The following is a 19,437-nucleotide window of genomic DNA, read 5'->3' as shown; positions in this document are numbered from 1 at the left end:
CCAGTGGCGTTCTTCTGGAAGCCACGCACCCATTTGCGTAGCTTCTCTCGAGAAGCGTCCCTAACCTCCGCTGAGGGAGGGTTATTGAACGCCTCGACCAGGCGTTCCTGGCAGACCGTACAGTTCTGCGGGTCCCAGAACTTCAGATTACCTCTCTTGTTGGCACAAGGGGCGTGAGTCCTACACGCCGTGTGCCCATAAAAGTGCGGGCGCTTCCCTCCACAGAAGCCGTGGTCGCACTTCACGTGCTCCTCCTGTAAAAGAAAGAGAACATGAGTATGGGGGCGTCATAAGAATGACTTCTATTCTAAAGTTAAATATTAAATGATTAATCTTTAACTTAATATTAAGTGGTATAAACAATGTGACGGGCGGAAAAGAAGGAGATACACATACTCCGTGTAACCCGCCCGGCTGGTTACCGTAACCTTATCCATAGGCAATTTGTTGTGACCGAGGGCACGGGGCAGAATTCAATATAGAATGCCAGGAAGGCAGTGGGAATTCTAGTGGGAATTGCCAAGGATATAAAACTGGGACTGAGGCCACTCAGACCCTAGAATTGGGAACGTAGAAGATCCCATATGATAACGGTTTCCGGCAACCAGCCGTGCTAGGATACACACAGCATGCTGGAAATCTGTGATATGCAAGAAGACAGCATGGTTACTAATAGAACGGTAAGATAATACCTATCTATTTATGTAATCAAACCATCTGGTTGCGATGTAGGGCTATCAGCATGAGATGATAGCTAGTAGAAGGGGTGCAAGTCGCTTTTACGCCTCCGGAAGGCTCCGGCAGACCGGCGGCACGCCGGAGGCCGCTCCAGCAGAGTTTCTGGCATTAGGGAAGACAAATATATAAGTCAGGGGTAATGCCAGGATGGCGGCCGCCGGCATAGCGGCGGCACGCCGGCGGGGAGCGGCGGCTCCGGCAGCCGGAGGTTGCCGTCCGGCTGCCGGCTTGGTGACAGGGACAAGGATGGGTTATAGCAGAACCAGACTGCCGGCAGTGGATGCCGGACCTCCGGGGGCCGGACCGGTGGATGGACGACCGAAGCTATGAGGTAAGAGGGAAGGCCATCAGCTGGACGCCGACGGGAGGCGGCAGTCCCCCGGCACACGGAGGACTGACGGCCCAGAGGGCAAGGGATATGTCACCAAGGTTGGGAGGTGGGTATCACCGACGGGGGAGGCGGCAAGGGACCGGCACCAGGATAGTGGAAGAGACAGAAGGAGGGATGTAGGGGTACGGCCACGGACCCCAAGACATCCCACCTGAGTGGGTGTACCCATGATAGAGGCTAGCCCTATCACCCAGAAGTAGGGGCCGCTGAGGGCCGGGAGCCCGGGTAGCCCAAGGGAGGGCTAGGGAACACCCATGAGGGGGGAGAACCCCTGTGGACAAAACGCATCAAGTGGCTAACCTCATAGGACACTATGAAGGGTATATGTACCAGAGCGGACTGCACACAGGAGCTCAAGGTAGCCCTATCACTCCACCCTAAGGAGGAGTTGTAGGACAGGGGACAGATGGGTATAGACTAACCTAAGTATAGGCTAGGCTATACAAGAGATAGGTGGGGAGGGGAGAAGAAGAAGGGTCTTCTATGGAGGAGGCTCTGTACCAAAGCGGCCACCAAGGAAGGGAGGACGCTCCCTAGTCTAAGGTAAGGCAGCCTGTCTGAGAACGGTGCATGGGTATCGTTTCAGCAAGGCACAGAACTAACTCCCCCCAAGCCTAACCTAGAGCAGGGATGTTACACCCTGAACTAGGAAGGATGGAAGACGTATCGCTATTACAGGAAAGGTCGGAGACCTAGCCCCAGCAATAGAGGAAGGACATGCCGTTCCTCATTCTCGGACGCAACCCTAAGGGGGGGTCATTCCCTTAGGGAGGATAGAGAAGCGATAAATACTCTGATATGAGCTTGATCCCCTTACGTGGTAGGGGGAGCAAGACTACACAGAGGGGATGCCCTAAGGCAGGGGATGAAGGAAGCATATAGGGGTCCTACGTGTAGGTTAGGTTAGAAAGGCACACTATCTAACCTATCCCCTATATGGTCCTTGAAGGCGAAAACACTTGCATCACAGTCAACAGTATTGTAAAATAATGCCACTATCTTCATAACTAAACCTAGGATCACTGAAATATATCATGCATGAACACTGATGTTAGGCGCTCTGGCCTAGGGGCTAGACTAGCGAATTGTTATGGGGTCAGATGATGACCGATAACAAGGCGTCAAAACACGATATATAAAGTTCCTAGCTATGAAGACTAAATAACTAATAGTATCGATTAGTTAATGAGGCCGGAAAAACGCTGTTGAGGCTAGCTAAATAAGGCATGCAAAACAACAGCGACGCTATAAAATGGCGGGTCCGGTTGAGGCACAGCTCTGCCACAAAACATAAAATATCTCGAAAAGTAAAAGTTACTTTACGGTCAGAGCTCATTTAAACAATACTGGAACCTTGTACTCAACTTTCCAGAAGAAGGCGAGGCCGAGGGTAGAGACATGGCTAAGATGCAAGTCGATAAAGTACGCACAGGGAAAAATCCGACTAGTAAGGCAAGCTACTAAACGAAGGATGGAGACGGACGTGATGTCATTTAGCAATGGCGCCCGTTTGTTTATGTCTCGAGTACCAAAAGTAGCCACGAACGAGATTAGCTGTGGAACGGCTCCCCAGCTATTCTCCGCCCCTACACATCGAAGTGTTATCTCTATGTAGGGTGTAGATAGCTATGTGGCGCGTTGATACATGCGTCCCCTGTTGATATACGATGTCTTAAAGGGAAACCTTTAGGATACTCGCTCCAGAAGTTAGAATTCTGTGATAACCTGTGGTTAAATTCTCTGGGAATATTTAGTAGTTATATACCCAAGGAAGCTACCAAAAAGGAACCTTCCATCAGGACGCCATGGCTCGAGCCCAAAAAGTCCTCTTATATTAGTTCTTTTGCATAATAACAGGAATTTGCTTCCCTTGATGGTGTGACCAGTTGATTAATTTAGACATATTTAGGCCTACCCCGTTGAATATTTTTGTTTTCGGAAATTTTTTTTCTAGATTTACAGTAATTGATCAAAGGTTTGTGTTTTAATTAATTTTAGTTATGCAGCGCATATGCATAGGACTACACACTACAGAGAGACAAATCATTATTTGCAATTTTTATTTTGATTAAGGGAATGGTAATAAGCCTTCAGTAGCAAGGTTCTTGAAGTGATGACGTCAGGTTAGGAAACAGGATGATTGGTTGAAAGGTAACTGAAGGCCCCTCTCAAGCCAGAAGAACCTAGCCTCCCGGGTTAGTTTAGCTGTGTGTGGTTAGGTTAGATAGCATCCCTATATTTCACGTGAGACAAATCATTATTTGCAATTTTTATTTTGATTAAGGGAATGGTAATAAGCCTTCAGTAGCAAGGTTCTTGAAGTGATGACGTCAGGTTAGGAAACAGGATGATTGGTTGAAAGGTAACTGAAGGCCCCTCTCAAGCCAGAAGAACCTAGCCTCCCGGGTTAGTTTAGCTGTGTGTGGTTAGGTTAGATAGCATCCCTATATTTCACGTGTTCCTCTAGATTAGGTTAGACAGCTTCCCTGTGTTTTACTATTTCTGTGTTTAACATTTGTTTTCCCCTGTCCAAAATCTCCAATTTCCCCACTTGGTCTCCCTGAATATCAGAAACTACTCATTTATTGTAGAAATAATGATGGGATTGGTTCATAAGGTACTGCACCATGAAGAGAAATGTTTTATGAGTGTTCTGAATTCAACCCTTACCTAAATTGTAAATTTTCTGCAAATTGTACACAGGCTTATCAGTCCTATCCTATCCCATGATACCGTGTGGTTGTTTTACAAATTTATCACTTGCTGACCTGTTGTCAAATCTTGACATCTAAGTAGTGTTAGGATTTCATGGTTTTTATAGAAACACACTGCATAATCATTACTTGGGTCATAACCTGGCCGGTATTTGCCATCAGGTGATCTTGAAATGCCTGCATAGCCCTTTTCTAATTTTGTAGATATTGTTACAAATGTGGTTTTACTGTCGGGTGCAAAACTACCTGTAGAATTAGAATCCTATTTTATATGACATGTCTACTGCTTCCGCTGTTGTAATCAATCGGATTTGTCCTAGCCTAAGGTACCCCCACTTAACCTGACTTAGATTACTGTATATTTACTTACTATAGTCCATTTCTTTTAGCGAGGCAGATTTGCACCGACTCGCAACAGTGCCCTTTTAGCTCAGAAAAGTTTTCTGATCGCTGATTGGTTAGAACTATCTTGTCCAACCAATCAGCGATCAGGAAACTTTTCCGAGCTAAAAGGGCACTGCTGTGAGTTGGTGCAAATCTGCCTCGCTAAAAGAAATGGACTATAGGTAGCCTACACCCTCTTTGCCACCCGACTCCATCATTTAATTAGCAGCGTTTCAAAATGTGATACATCATATGCTATGTTTCCCGTTGGCAGCTAATGTTGTATTGAAAAGATCTAGGAAGCCAAAGATAATATAAAAATAAATTCTTTTTAAGAATAATCAGTATGGTCAGATAATTTTCTGAGGCTTAGATATTCCGAGCAATTTTTAGTCGGTTGAATTTTCCGACAGGGCGGAAATAGGACCAAATGCACCACTTTTCCGCAATTATACATAGTATATCGGATATTAATGTCTAGTTTTTATTTTAGGGTAGGGTTTTATTTGGGTTAATAAAGATAACTTTTATCTACATAAAAGTATGCATTTTCATTGGATCTGACCTTCATTTGGAAATGAGTATTTCCAGAGATACAGTAGCCCATTTGAAAACCACAAAAGTCAGTAAAGGCAGCTGAAAATTGATGGTTATTCTTACCCGAATTAAAGCCCTCGTCCTAAAACAGTTATTTGCTCTCAGCATAACTGGAACTTGGCTGTTAACATTTATAGTAAGGTATCAGTAGTTATTTGGTTTTCAGTCACCATAGAATACAGTACAGACTTACTCCTGGCGCCGTTATCTGGCTGTTTAAATCTTTTGTATTTTATGAATAGTACTTACCTGGCAGTTATATATATATAGCTGATATCTCTAAATCGGCAGAATTTTTCAAAACGAGGCAACCGCCTTGTTGTGGTTGGGAGGTAGGTGGTTACACCCGTCACAGGGTGGTACAAGGAATCATTCCCGTGTTCAAGACTTCAGTTCATCTCTGCCGGCTGGATCGAGAACATCGTCGGTCAACCATTGAGAGTTTTTCAAATCATTTTCCCTTCGCTTTTTTGGACTTTGTTTGGTGAAGTACACTGATTTAGGGATTTGAAAATCGTGTTTTGTTATTATTATTGTACTTTTTACTTTGTTTATCTTGACTGTAAACTTAATTTTTCAATATCAAACTTACCCGATGATCATATAGCTGCATCCCTGCTGCCCGACAGAAAAAACCTACGGGCGGAATACGCCAGCGATCGCTATACAGGTGGGGGTGTACATCAACAGCGCCATCTGTCAAGTAGGTACTCAAGTACTCGATGTCAACAAAGAACCAATTTTCCCTCTGTCGTGCCACTGGCAAGACCTACTAAATACGCCGTCCCTAACTGGATTTGTTTTCACAACGATTTGGTGAAGTACACTATTCCAGTTTTGAGCTTTCGCTATGCAGGGGTTTTATCTTCATTTCAAAACTTGAACTCGTTTTGGATAGATTTAATTATGGTGAAGAAGAGAGTATGGACTCTCTTTCACTTTTAAATGGCCGACCCTTCCCTTAGACGGAAGTGTGTTTAGGTTTTTGGTAATTTTGCTTAACAAGTTATAGATCTATTTATTTTATATCTCTCCGCCTTTATAGGCCTCTTCGATTAACTTTCCATTTATTATAAACTTATAAAAATTAATTTTTATGTTTGTTTATATGCGACCTTTCCTAATAGTAGGCGGTCCTTACTTGGAACCGAAGTTAATTAACATTGAGCCCGTCATATCGTATTTACCTTTTAAGAATTTAATACTTTTTTAATTTTAATGTTTTATGAAAGAATTTCTTATATAGTCTCGTACTGTTTTCAAAGATGAACTAACGTTTGGTTTAGTCTCCGCAGTTGTTGACGTTCAGAACGTTCAACATGCGCTCTATCGTTACGATAGAGAGAGAGTATTTCACGGTTTCACGTTGCAGTAAGAGTAAACCGATTCTAGCGTTTCGTTCATTCTTTCTTAGCTTAAATGGTTTAAATTCTAAATAAAGGAACTTTTTATTTGGGAAACCTTTCAGTTTTTTCCTTTAGCAAATAATATGTTTTAACGATATATAATTGGGCTCTTCTCTCAGGTTCTAAGTCAAGAGAGAAGAGAGAGAGAGAGATAGAGACGGAGGGAGAGAGAGGAGAATAAACGTTTCGTTCAAGCGGGTAACGTTGTTCTCGTTTTTTACTCTTCTCCCTAGTCGCTGTAGGGGAAGAAGGTAAAACGTTTCTAGAGTTTTATTCTTGTTCCCAGGCTTTATGCGGTGAGAGATTTTAAACGTAGTTTATTTGATCTAGTGTTTAGTCTCTTTTCCAGCCACTGAATTCTTTATCTTTCATTATGTTTTTCTGTTGCATTGTAAAACTGTTTTCGCAATTACTACCTTTTAATGAAGGATAGGATTGCGTGTTTCAGGTAGAAATCAGTTAAAGTTTCGATTTCAGTGAAATAAGTGCAAACAGAAAATCAAAAGTGATAAAGTGATATGCGCAAAGTGTTACAGTGTTGCGTTCGAGGGTTCGTCTGTTCGTGCCAGTTGTTCACCTAGTCCGGGACCTCTTACAAGCTCCCAAGCCCAGGGGAGAAGTAATGTCGAACGACTTATGGGTTCCACAGGCCTTGATCGACGAACAGACGTTTCCCTCCGTGGTTTCGGGTGTATCTACACACGTTGCCGACGTGATCGCCCCACCCACACAAAGACGAGAGAGCCCATTTATTCCTCGTCTGCGGAAGAGGTTTCTCGTAGAAACCATGGACCAAATCTTGCAGCTTTTTAAGTGCAAGTCGGTCCCTTCCGCGCAAGTCCAACGGCCTATGTGTAGCCACTGGGTCAGTTCGGACTCGCTGCAGTCATCCGACGACTGCACACCTCCCAAGAGAGGCAAGGTGGTACCGCAACAGGCAGTAACTCCGTCTGTTGCCGCACCAGCTGTTTTAGACCCTCAGTCACAACGGACAGTAGCTCCGTTTGTTGCCGTTTTTTGTAGACCCTAGTGGTCTTTACTGCAGTCTATGCAGACTCAGTTAGCTGCGGTTATGCAGGAGTTTCGTGCGGAGAAGGTTTACACTGCTCTCGTTAGCCTACAACCTGCCACGGTTGTGCGCCCAGCTCACGCTGAGGCTGCCTGCTCCCACACTCCGGCTGCGGAGAGCTCCACCTCCGATGCGCGATCGACCCTGCCAGACGCATGTTAACGTTAGCCGACGTACGGCTCCCTCCGTTAACATGCGTGAGCTACCGCATCAGCAGTGGGAAGGTGGAGTCAAGCTGCCGTGTTTTGACGCGATGCGTTAGTTTCCGCAACCCACGGCAGTCCCCACCACGCACCACCACTCCGCTTTGGTTGTTGCCTGCTCCCACACTCCGACTGTGGAGAAGGTTGACGATGCACCCGTTGGCCTACAGCCTGCCACGGTTGTGCGCCCAGCATGGCTGCCTGCTCCCACACTCTTGTTGTGAGAGCTCCTCCACCCATGCGCAGTCGACCCTGCCAGACGCATGCTGACTCCCACAGACACACGGAGCACTCCGTTGCCGTGCGTGAGCTACCACAAGCTGCCGTGTTTTGACACGGTGTGTCAGCCTCCGCAACCCACTGTGGTTACCGCCTCTCGCCCGCAGCAGACTAGTCAGTCAGGAGTTGAGGCTTCCCCACACAGCTTTGGTTGTTGCCAGCTCACAGACTGTCAAGCAGTTACATGAATTTGCCTTCTGGTCTGCTACTAATGCACCAGGGCTGTATGTCCTCACGCACCTGTTGTGGTTGACAGTTCAGTTTTTTGACAGTTCACAGACTGTCAGGCAGTTACATAATGTTGCCTTCTGGTCTGCTGCTAATGCACCAGTGCTGTATGTCCTCACGCACCTGTTGTGGTTGACAGTTCAGTTTTTGACAGTTCACAGACTGTCAAGCAGTTACATAATGTTGCCTTCTGGTCTGCTGCTTATGCACCAGTGAAACCCTCACTGAGATAACCTAGCTTTTCTCGGACATGGTTCCTGTAGATGAGAAAGTGCTGTTCTCCCTCCTTCTGATATTCCCTTGAGGACTCTGTCATTTGGAGAGGAGCCTTAAGCTGCTTAGCCTCCTATGGACTTTAATTAAAGCATAACATGCTTCCAGGGATGGTAAATGGTTCCGCTTCAGTCGCTAACCCCGTCTGTTGCCACACCTGCTCCCATAGACCCTAATGGGCTTTGTTGCAAGACATGCAGTCCAAGCTTAGTCCTTGATAGAGGATTTTTTACGGAGAAGAACCTTCTAGCCAACAACCTTCCTACCGGTTGGTTGTACGCCCTGTTGACGCTGAGGTATCCTACTCACGTCCGCCAGTTGAGATGGTTCCTCCACCGGTGCGACCCAGTGTGGGTTGCCAGTCGCACGTTGACGTTAAGCGACTCTCGGAGGTGGTTGTGGACGTTCAGTGTGTCACTAGGAAGACGTTCAACAACCAGCAGAGGTGACTTGTTGTGACGCAGTGCGGCAACCTCAGCAACCCGGTAGGGGGTTGTCTGCACAACCCAGACAGTCTAGACAGTTTCGGGTTGTCGCTGTACTTCCTCGCGTCCCCATGGTTGACAGTTCACAGACTGTGCAGCAGTACCATGATCTTGTGTCCGGCTCCGTCACGCATCCACCAGTGCGACCGGATTCAGCGAGTCAGACGTTGCCCACTCCGTTGCCGTTTCCTCATCAGTTTCGGATGAGGAACCCTCTGATGAGGACATGGCTGAACAAGACGATCAACCCCCAGCCCTGCTATCCATCCAGAAGATGCTGAAGAAGGAACACGGCCCTGTCAGGCTGTGGATGAGTCTGGTTAGGACACTGTCATCCGTGGTTCAATTGGTGTCACTTGGAAGACTACACCTCCGTCCTCTTCGGTATCATCTAGCTCTTCACTGGAAAGGACAAGACGCTAGAAGCGGTCTCGATCCCGGTTTCCGGAAAGATAAGTCTGGTCTGACTTGATGAAAGGACTTTATCAACCTTTGAAAGGGTCTTCCCCTGACTGTTCAGACTCCCAACCACGTTCTCTTCTCAGACGCATCGGACGTAGGCTGGGGTGCGACCTTAGGCGGTAGGGAATGCTCGGGATTATGGAACTCGAGTCAAAGGACAATGCATTTCAACTGCAAGAAGCTTCTGGCAGTACGTCTGACCTGGAAAAGCTTCAGGTCTCTCCTTCAAGGCAAAGTGGTGGAGGTGAACACGGTCGACTCCCTGCTTTGATGTACATCTCCTAGCAAGGAGGGACCTACTCTCTGACATGGTACGAGTTCGCAAGTGACCTCCTCTCCTGTTCAACAGGTCTAGACTTTTCACTAGTAACGAGTTTCATCCAAGGCAACTTGAATGTCATAGCAGATTGTCTCAGTAGGAAGGGACAATATTTCCAACATATTGGACCCTCCACAAGGATGTATGCAAGAGACTTTGGGTCACCTGGGGCCAGCCAACCATAGATCTCTTCGCAACCTCGATGTCCAAGAGGCTCCCAATACTTTGCTCACCTATCCCGGACCCAGCAGTAGTTCTTATAGATGCCTTTCTACTAGATTGGTCTCATCTAGATCTATATGCATTCCCTCCGTTCTAGATTGTCAACAAGGTACTGCAGAAGTTCGCCTCTCACGAAGGGACAAAGTTGACGCTAGTTGCTTCCCTCTGGCCCGCGAGAGAATAACTTACCGAGGTACTTCGATGGCTAGTAGACGTTCCCAGAACACTTCCCCTAAGGGTGGACCTGCTACGTCTGTCACGCGTAAAGAAGGTACTCCAAGGCCTCCACGCTCTTCGTCTGACTGCCTTCAGAATATCGAAAGACTCTCGAGAACTAGAGGTTTTTCGAAGGAGGCAACCAGAGCGATTGCTAGAGCAAGGAGAACATCCACCCTTAGAGTCTACCAATCGAAGTGGGAAATCTTCCGAAACTGGTGCAAGTCAGTATCCGTATCCTCGACCAGTACCTCTGTAACTCAAATAGCTGACTTCCTCTTATATCTGAGGAAAGAGCGATCTCTTTCAGCTCCCACTATCAAGGGTTACAGAAGCATGTTGGCATCAGTCTTCCGTCACAGAGGCTTAGATCTTTCCAACAATAAAGATCTACAGGACCTCCTTAAGTCTTTTGAGACCACGAAGGAGCGTCGTTTGGTTACACCTGGTTGGAATTTAGACGTGGTTCTAAGATTCCTTATGTCAGACAGGTTCGAACCACTTCAATCAGCCTCCCTGAAAGATCTCACCTTTAAGATTCTTTTCCTGATATGCTTAACCACAGCTAAAAGAGTCAGTGAGATTCATGCCTTCAGCAAGAACATCGGATTCTCATCCGAAACGGCTACATGTTCTACATCTTGGTTTTCTAGCCAAACACGAGCTGCCTTCTCGGCCTTGACCAATATCGTTCGATATTCCAAACTTATCGTATGGTTGGAAATGAACTAGAAAGAGTATTATGTCCTGTAAGAGCTCTTAAGTTCTATTTTAAAACCTTTACGAGGCCCGTCTGAAGCTTTATGGTGTTCAGTTAAGAATCCATCTTTGCCTATGTCAGAGAATTCTTTATCCTATTTTATCAGACTGTTAATACGAGAAGCTCATTCCCTTCTGAATGAGGAAGACCAAGCTTGGCTGAAGGTAAGGACACACGAAGTTAGAGCTGTCACAACTTCCGTGGCCTTTAAACAAAGTAGATATCTGCAAATTATATTCGACGCAACCTATTGGAAAAGCAAATCAGTGTTCGCGTCTTTTATCTTAAGAATGTCCAGTCTCTTTACGAGAACTGCTACACTCTGGGACCATTCGTAGCAACGAGTGCAGTAGTGGTGGGGGCTCCACCACTACAATTCCCTAATTCCAGAACCTTTTTAATCTTTCTCTTGAAATAGTTTTGGGTTGTCCGGAAGGCTAAGAAGCCTTTCGCATCCTACTTGATTTGGCGGGTGGTCAAAATCATTTCTTGAGAAGCGCCTAGATTAGAGGTTTTGATGAGGACCTTTAGTATGGGTTGCAACCCTTCATACTTCAGCTCCTAGGAGTCGCTCAGCATCCTATGAGGATCGCGAGGCTCAGTAAGGAAGACGTACTTAAAAAGGCAGAGTAATTGTTCAAGTCGTCTTCCTTACCAGGTACTTATTTATTTTATGCTTGTTATTTTGAATAACTGCTAAAATGAAATACGGAATACTTAGCTCATAATGTCAACTTGTAATGCTGGTCTCTACCCACCCCCCTGGGTGTGAATCAGCTATATGATCATCGGGTAAGTTTGATATTGAAAAATGTTATTTTCCTTAGTAAAATAAATTTTTGAATATACTTACCCGATGATCATAAATTAAAGGACCCACCCTTCCTCCCCAATAGAGAACCAGTGGGACAGAGGAGAAAATTGGTTCTTTGTTGACATCGAGTACTTGAGTACCTACTTGACAGATGGCGCTGTTGATGTACACCCCCACCTGTATAGCGATCGCTGGCGTATTCCGCCCGTAGGTTTTTTCTGTCGGGCAGCAGGGATGCAGCTATATGATCATCGGGTAAGTATATTCAAAAATTTATTTTACTAAGGAAAATAACATTTTCGTGTTTGTGCGAGTGATGTATGCAAGGTGAGGTTACCGAAAGTGTCGGTTGACCCTCACAGTTTGTATGCAGGGGTTTTGTTTGTGCACTATATTTTAGGTGCAAAGTTTTTAATCCTGATGGCGGAATTACGCTGTTAGTTCTCATTACTATCGATGCAGTCCCAACATGCCTTGGTAGCGTTCTTTTCGATATGGAAATTCTAGTTTTAGTATTTTCATTTATATGTTCCTATTGTTATGTGTAGCAATCCCTTTTTTTTGGGGGGGGAACATTTAAGATTTAAGGGTTGTTTACATTTATATATATAGATACGTTATTGCTATATCTGTTCTTTTTATCATAACAACTCGCATGTTTTTGAAAACCCTTGGAATTAATTGTGGATTACTTTTGTTTTCCCATTTCCTGTTCATTTTAATCTTTAACGTATAACTTTCCCGGCGTTTGTATGTAACTACCGGGTAGGTATTTATGACATTTAATTTTACCGGTGGTTATATGTAACTACAGTGTACCGGGTGAGTGTGTTCAACATTTATTTTTTAACTCAACTCTTGCCCGGTGGTTTTTCTTTTTGTGACCGCCGGGTAAGTATGTTTGAAACTTTATTTTATTATGGAAATGTCAGTTTGATATTTTATCAAAATATTTTGTTACAGTTTATATAGCAAGTACTAAAGATGATATTGCTTTCTCATTCAAGCCCGTGGCAGCAGAATAAGTTCTCTCACAACGGGTAGGACTAATTATGGTCTTTTGTGTAAGAGTTTAATAGTGCAAGTTACAGTGCTTAATTAGGGCATTGGAGTCATTCAGCACAGTGGACGTCGTTTTCCTAGCCTTAGACCTCTTCCAAGCTCCCCGGCCCATAGGAGAAGGAACGTCGATCGGCGAAAGGAAACGAGAGGCGTTAGATCACGAGCAAACGCCCTCGCGAGCGTTCCTGTTAACGTTCCCAAGAATGCTCGCCCTTGCCATGGGAAAGCAAAGAGCGTTGGACGTGAAGATTCTTACACTGATTTTAGAGTTTTGCATTGCATCCCTTTTGATTTTAATGGCAATACTACAAGTCATAGATATTCGCTGAGGATATCAATGCTTACAAACCATCATTGACTAGGTTTTTGTCCCAGAGCCGGTCGGAACCGAACGCACCGAGCGGCATAATGAATATCATTTTGCCTTAACGCTCGGCACTAAGTCTTTCAAGACAGGACGATCGGCACCTCGTCTTTCAGGACGATCGCTGCCTCGTCTTTCAGGGCGAATGCAGCCCCGTCTTTCAGGGCGAATGCAGCCTCGTCTTTCAGGGCGAATGCAGCCTCGCCTTTCAGGGCGAGTGCAGCCTCGTCTTTCAGGGCGAGTGCAGCCTCGCCTTTCAGGACGAGTGAAGCCTCGCCTTTCAGGGCGAGTGAAGCCTCGCCTTTCAGGGCGAGTGCAGCCTCGCCTTTCAGGTCGAGTGCAGCCTCGCCTTTCAGGGCGAGTGCAGCCTCGCCTTCCAGGGCGAGTGCAGCCTCGCCTTCCAGGGCGAGTGCAGCCTCGCCTTCCAGGGCGAGTGCAGCCTCGCCTTCCAGGGCGAGTGCAGCCTCGCCTTCCAGGGCGAGTGCAGCCTCGCCTTCCAGGGCGAGTGCAGCCTCGCCTTCCAGGGCGAGTGCAGCCTCGCCTTCCAGGGCGAGTGCAGCCTCGCCTTCCAGGGCGAGTGCAGCCTCGCCTTCCAGGGCGAGTGCAGCCTCGCCTTCCAGGGCGAGTGCAGCCTCGCCTTCCAGGGCGAGTGCAGCCTCGCCTTCCAGGGCGAGTGCAGCCTCGCCTTCCAGGGCGAGTGCAGCCTCGCCTTCCAGGGCGAGTGCAGCCTCGCCTTCCAGGGCGAGTGCAGCCTCGCCTTCCAGGGCGAGTGCAGCCTCGCCTTATAAGATCTTTGTCAAAGGATGACTTTAGTGGTCACTTTTCTCCTGTTGAATTATTTGAGGTTAACAGATGGAGAAGATCCTAAGTTCTGTTGCTCCATGTTCCCCACCCTCTGAGTTTTCACGTGGTCATTAATGGAGCTTTAAGAATATATTGATTTTTATTTCTTAAACAGAAACCTATGATGCCAGCTTCCTTATCAGTTAGGCCAGGATAGCAAGGGTGGAGGTCTAGCCACATTTAGGTCGAGGACCTTGTGGCAGCCCCACAGAGATTTTTTACAGTCCCCTTGGTGGATTGCTGAGTCTCTTAAGGAATACAGGCCATGAAGCTGGATAATTTTGAAATCAGAGGTCATAATTAAGGTACGCACTTCTTTTTTCTTTCTCTCTTCTCCCTCAAGAGTTGGTTAAAGACAGATTTTGGTATCTTAATCAGCAAGAAATTTTCTGCATGCTTTTTCTCTAATCTAACTAACAACAGTAGGAGCCATACTTAGCTACTTCTGGCGAGCCTTGGAGAGGAGAGGAACAGACCTTTGGTCCGTGTTGTTACTAAAGGATGGATGCGAAATCTTTTTCCTAGTGAATCCTCCTTTGTTAATTACTCCGATAAGACCTTTCTGCCTAACTGACTTTGCAACTTCAATGTCTCTCTTTTGGAAGAGGGAGTCTTTTGTCTAGTCCTGGATGTAAATGCTCTTTACGCCTTCGTTCGGAAATCAAAGTTCTCCATGGAGACATCAAAATCTTTGGAGAAGAGGGGAGCAGACCTTTGGTCAGTACTTCTTCTGAAGGAGGATTTCTTTTTCCTTTTATAGGGAAACCTCCTTTAGTTTTTAGCTCCAACAATTCTCTCTCCCAGATCTAGAGAGGAGTCTAAGTGGCAGGCTATACAATCTAACTTTATTTAAGGTTTGTTTACAAGAAAAAACGGGGGAAGAATGGGTCAGTTTCGGGCCGTGTGTTTTGGTCTCAGCTCCGCCCCTCTAATGTTCACGTAACTTTTGCTTAATGTAGCAGAATACTGCACTCAAGAGAAATCAGAGCGTCCCTGTATCTGGATTTTTAGATAACGTTGAGCCTATCAAATAATTAGGTCTTCCTGTCAACAAGAAGAGTCTCTTCTGACACCAGGACGCTCGGCACCACGTCTTTTAGAACGTTCAGCGTCTCGCTCTGTTAACTTCTCGGCTCCACGTCTTACAGGACGGTCGGCGCCATGTCTTACAAGACTCGGTTCCTCACCTTCCTGGACGCTCAGCTCCACGTCTTACAGGACTATCGGCACCACGTCTCACTGGACTATCGGTGCCACGTTTTACAGGACGATCGGCGCCTTGTCTTTCAGGACGCTCGATGTCAAAGTTCTAGTATGAGGCATGACTTTGAACATGAGAATCTAGGACTTCGTGATGACACTAGTCGAATCGTATGTCGAGATCAAGGACGCCTTTGTTCCGATCTCTTGGATCTAGAAAGTTTTTTTCGAGCGAGGTTTGTTCAAGGGCAAGAAACATTGGGGCAAACATGCTCAGCAGGAAGAGACTAGTTTTTCCCTCAGAATGGTCTCTCAACCCGCAAGTCTGTCAGTCTCTGGATGTTGTGAGGCAGACCTGTAACAGACCTTTTTGCCTCTAACTGGAAGAAGAGGATCCCCTACTACTGCTCCCTAGTCCCGGACAAGGAAGCTGTAGCACTGGACTCCTTCTTGATGGATTGGACGGGGGTGGACATGTATGCGTTGCCCCCGTTTGAGATCATCAATCTGGTCTTCAGGAAATTCGCTCTCCTCGATTCGGGACAAATGATCCTAGCGGCTCCATTCTGGCCTGTAAGGGAATGGTTTTCGGAAGTGATGGGCATGTTGATGGACTTCCCAAGAAGACTTCGGCAAGTCCAGATCTTCTCAAACAGCCCCACTTCGAGAGGTATCATCAAACTCCCCTTGCTCTCAAACTGACTTCCTTCAGACTGACTAGAAGCTTGTCAGATCTCGAGTCTTTTCGGCACAAGCGGCGAAAGCTATCGCCTGAGCAAGGAGGATCTCTTCACAAAGAGTCTACCAATCTAAGTGGGAGACCTTTAGAGCTTGGTGCAGGCGACATAAGTTTTCCTCAACCACTACCTCTCTGAGTCAGATTGCAGACTTCTTTTTGTACCTCAGACAGGATGCTAAAGCTGGCTGTATCTACCATCAATGGATACAGCAGTATGCTCCCGACCGTCTTTAGGCATAGAGGCCTTGAGTTGTCCCAAAATAAAGATTTGTAGGACCTCTTTGGGTCTTTTGAGACGTCGTAATAGGTACTCTTAAACCTGGATGTGGTGTTTAAGTTTCTGTGCTCCAAGAAATTTGAACCTATCTCGCTAGCGTCTCTTCGAGTTGTAACGAAGAAAACCCTCTTCTTTATGACTCTAGCGAATGCCAAAAAGGTCAGCGAAGTCCAAGCGATTGAGAAGAGGGTAAGCTTCAATTAGGATAGAGCAGTTTGTGCCTTAAGGTTCATCTTTCTCGGAAAGAACGAGAACCCTTTGAAACCCTGTCCTACGACGTTTAATGTCATTAACCTCACGAACCTAGTGGGTCAAGAGAAGGAAAGACTCCTCTGCCCAGTTAGGTCCCTCAAAGCTTTTTTGGCTCACACTATGAACTTGAGCTGTGCATCCAACCTGTTATGGTGTTCAGTGAAAGATCCACCAAAAACCCCTGTCAAAGAATGCTTTGTCCTTTTTCCTGAGGGAAAGTATTAGGGAAGCCCACCTCTTATGTGAGGAGGAACACTTCGTCCTGTTGAAATTACGGGCTCACGGAGTGAGAGCCATTGCTACCTCTCTGGCATATCAGGAATATATGTTAGTTAGGCTATTCATGGATGCAATTTTCTGGAGGAGCAACTCTGTCTTGGCTTCTCATTAACTTAGAGAGGTGAGAGTAGACTTTGGCAAGTGCTATACCTTGGGCCCATACGTAGCTGTGGTTTCTGTATTAGGCAAAGGAGTTAATAACTCCACTCAACCTTAGTTTATATGCATGTATGAGGGTTTGTGTTTTTATGATAGTCTGAGGACTTCGTCTTGTGGTACGGTTCCCTCAGTCTAGATAGATAGTTTATGTCTATGTTGCAGGGTTAAGTGGTTAGTTTTAGTAAGGTTGCAGTTTGTATTATATGGGGCGAAGGTAGTTTCTGAAGTCTAGTCAAGTTGTTGGTCTTATCCCTTTGACAGACTCGATTGAGTTTTTTGCAGCATTGCAGGCTTACTCCTGGATAAACACTCCTAAGGGAAAGTGACTCTAGAGGCTGTACCTTTGAAATCAGCTACCTTAGCAGGCAAGGAATCAAGGTGTTTTTATCCTGCAACTCTTTTGTTGTTTCCCCAACGATGGTTACTGTCTGTTTCCCTCCTCCAAATGTGTGAATCAGCTATATATATATAACTGCCAGGTAAGTACTATTCATAAAAATAGAGTTTTTATGATAAAACAAAGTTTTATGAATACTTACCTGGCAGTTATATATATATTCGAAGGCCCACCCACCTCCCCTCAGGAGACAGGTCGGGCATAGATGAACTGAAGTCTTGAACACGGGAATGATTCCTTGTACCACCCTGTGACGGGTGTAACCACCTACCTCCCAACCACCACAAGGCGGTTGTCTCGTTTTGAAAAATTCTGCCGATTTAGAGATATCAGCTATATATATATAACTGCCAGGTAAGTATTCATAAAACTTTGTTATCATAAAAACTCCATTTTTCTTTAAAAATATTTGTTTGCAGTTCGTTATGTGCGAGGGATATAAACAAATAAGAAAGGTTGTGTGTTTTTCCCATTAACTGTAGCTTTTCTTCTTGTCGGCACCCTCGTCTTTCCAGAAACATATCACCTGGTGGTGCTTTCCTTCAGCCAGAAAACCTCACAACTTCTACTCTTCACTCACAGCCGGTCGAGACGGAAGGGTTCCGCCCTTCTTTTCCCCTCTATGGACCAAGTCCTAAAAACCAATCGATATGTGGACCAAGTCCCAAAGACTGATTGATAGAAGTTGCGTTTGTGACACTCCTGCCGTTTCTCTCCCTGTAGGAGAAATAGTGTTACCTGTTTGCATGCCTCCTATAAGGGCAAATGCTTCTGCTGTACCTGCTTGTGCACCAACTACCAGGTTACTATTTGGGGCCATTACCTGTTCATCCAAGCCAGCTACTGTAGTGTCCTACTATAAGCCAACACTCATGCAGGATGGTACCACATGCACCTACTAGTTCTTTCCTGTGCTCGCGGGCCCTCCTATAGGAACAGGTTCAGCAGGCTCTCACCTGTTCGCTCAACCCTATGGACCTCTCCGAAGCTCATGCTCACTCCTTCAGGAGTGCCACCATTGGCTCATGCACACTTACAAGGGTGACTTGTCACAGATTCACCTGCGCCTCAGAGTGCTCTACTATCGGAGGGTCACTTCACCTCTACGCTCACCTTCTTCTGAGGGTGTGCATTTCCCTTCTAGTAAGATATAGACACTTGATAATTCCACATTCGTCGGAATGTGTCATAGGATGTGAGAGATACATACCGGGGCCGCACCTTTTCTGGAAATGGAAATACGTATTGGTATACAGTAGGGGTGCTTAGACACCAGCTATCTGTGCTCTTCTCTCACAAGAATGAGTGCATGCTCTGCTGGTATGAATAATGGCCTCACCCTTCCCTTCTTGGAAGGGCCTTTCTCACTTTTGGGATAGAGGGACAAAAACTGCATACTGTAAGCTTTCCCTTCAAGAATAGACATCGGTAGATGCTGTTTTGCAACCGTAGTTGGTCTCGTGCTAAATGTAGTACCTTAAAAAGAAGTCCAATCAATGTACAGTACTTGCGTTCCTCCGATGATCTCGAGTGTTGGAAGACGGTATGTACTAAGAGAATTAGTACTGTACTGTACATACTAAGAGAATCAGGTGATTAGTAACCACATGATCTGGAACATTGATTGGAACTTATGTTTGGGCCTTGGGTGATTGTCACCAGGGAAACAGTTTACTTGTTTCTTCTCTACTGTGGAAGAGGAGGAAATAAATAATCGCCAATACACAGGACGGCTTATTGAGACTTCAGCTGATTCCTCTGCATGAGCTCGAGTGAGGAGCAGTGCTGTACCAAGCATAACTCTCGGGAAGGATTATCGGAGCTTATGCTACTTATGTTCGGTCTCATATAAGGCTTGCTTCACAAGAGCGGATTAATGCTGCACGGATGAGAAAGCAATGTACTGTAGATCAATGAGTCCCTGCACACACTGGCCGCTCGCAACAATTTCTGAGCGGCAGTGATTTACTAGCCGCGTGCACTGCTAACTCATGCTGTTCCAATGTAGCAGCTTATAGAAACTACAAGGCCGCTCTGGGAAAGTCCGCTCATGTGAAGACATGCCTCCTAACAAGCGGAAATATATCTGTATGGAAAAAATCTGCTTGTATGAAGCAAGGTTAAGACCAGGCATGAGTGATGCTGGGCAGGAAATAGGAAGAAACCCTTGTTCCTCTCCTTCCTTGGGATGTTTCCAAAACACACTTGATAACTATCGGGCTGCTTAGCCTTATGGTTATCAAGATAAACCTCCTTGTATTTTAGGCAACAGTAAGAATACGTATCTATCCACATTTTTCAATCG

This window comes from Palaemon carinicauda, chromosome 21 (assembly GCF_036898095.1).
Source record: "Palaemon carinicauda isolate YSFRI2023 chromosome 21, ASM3689809v2, whole genome shotgun sequence".
In the NCBI taxonomy this organism is placed as follows: domain Eukaryota; kingdom Metazoa; phylum Arthropoda; class Malacostraca; order Decapoda; family Palaemonidae; genus Palaemon; species Palaemon carinicauda.
This window is presented reverse-complemented; position numbering follows the sequence as displayed.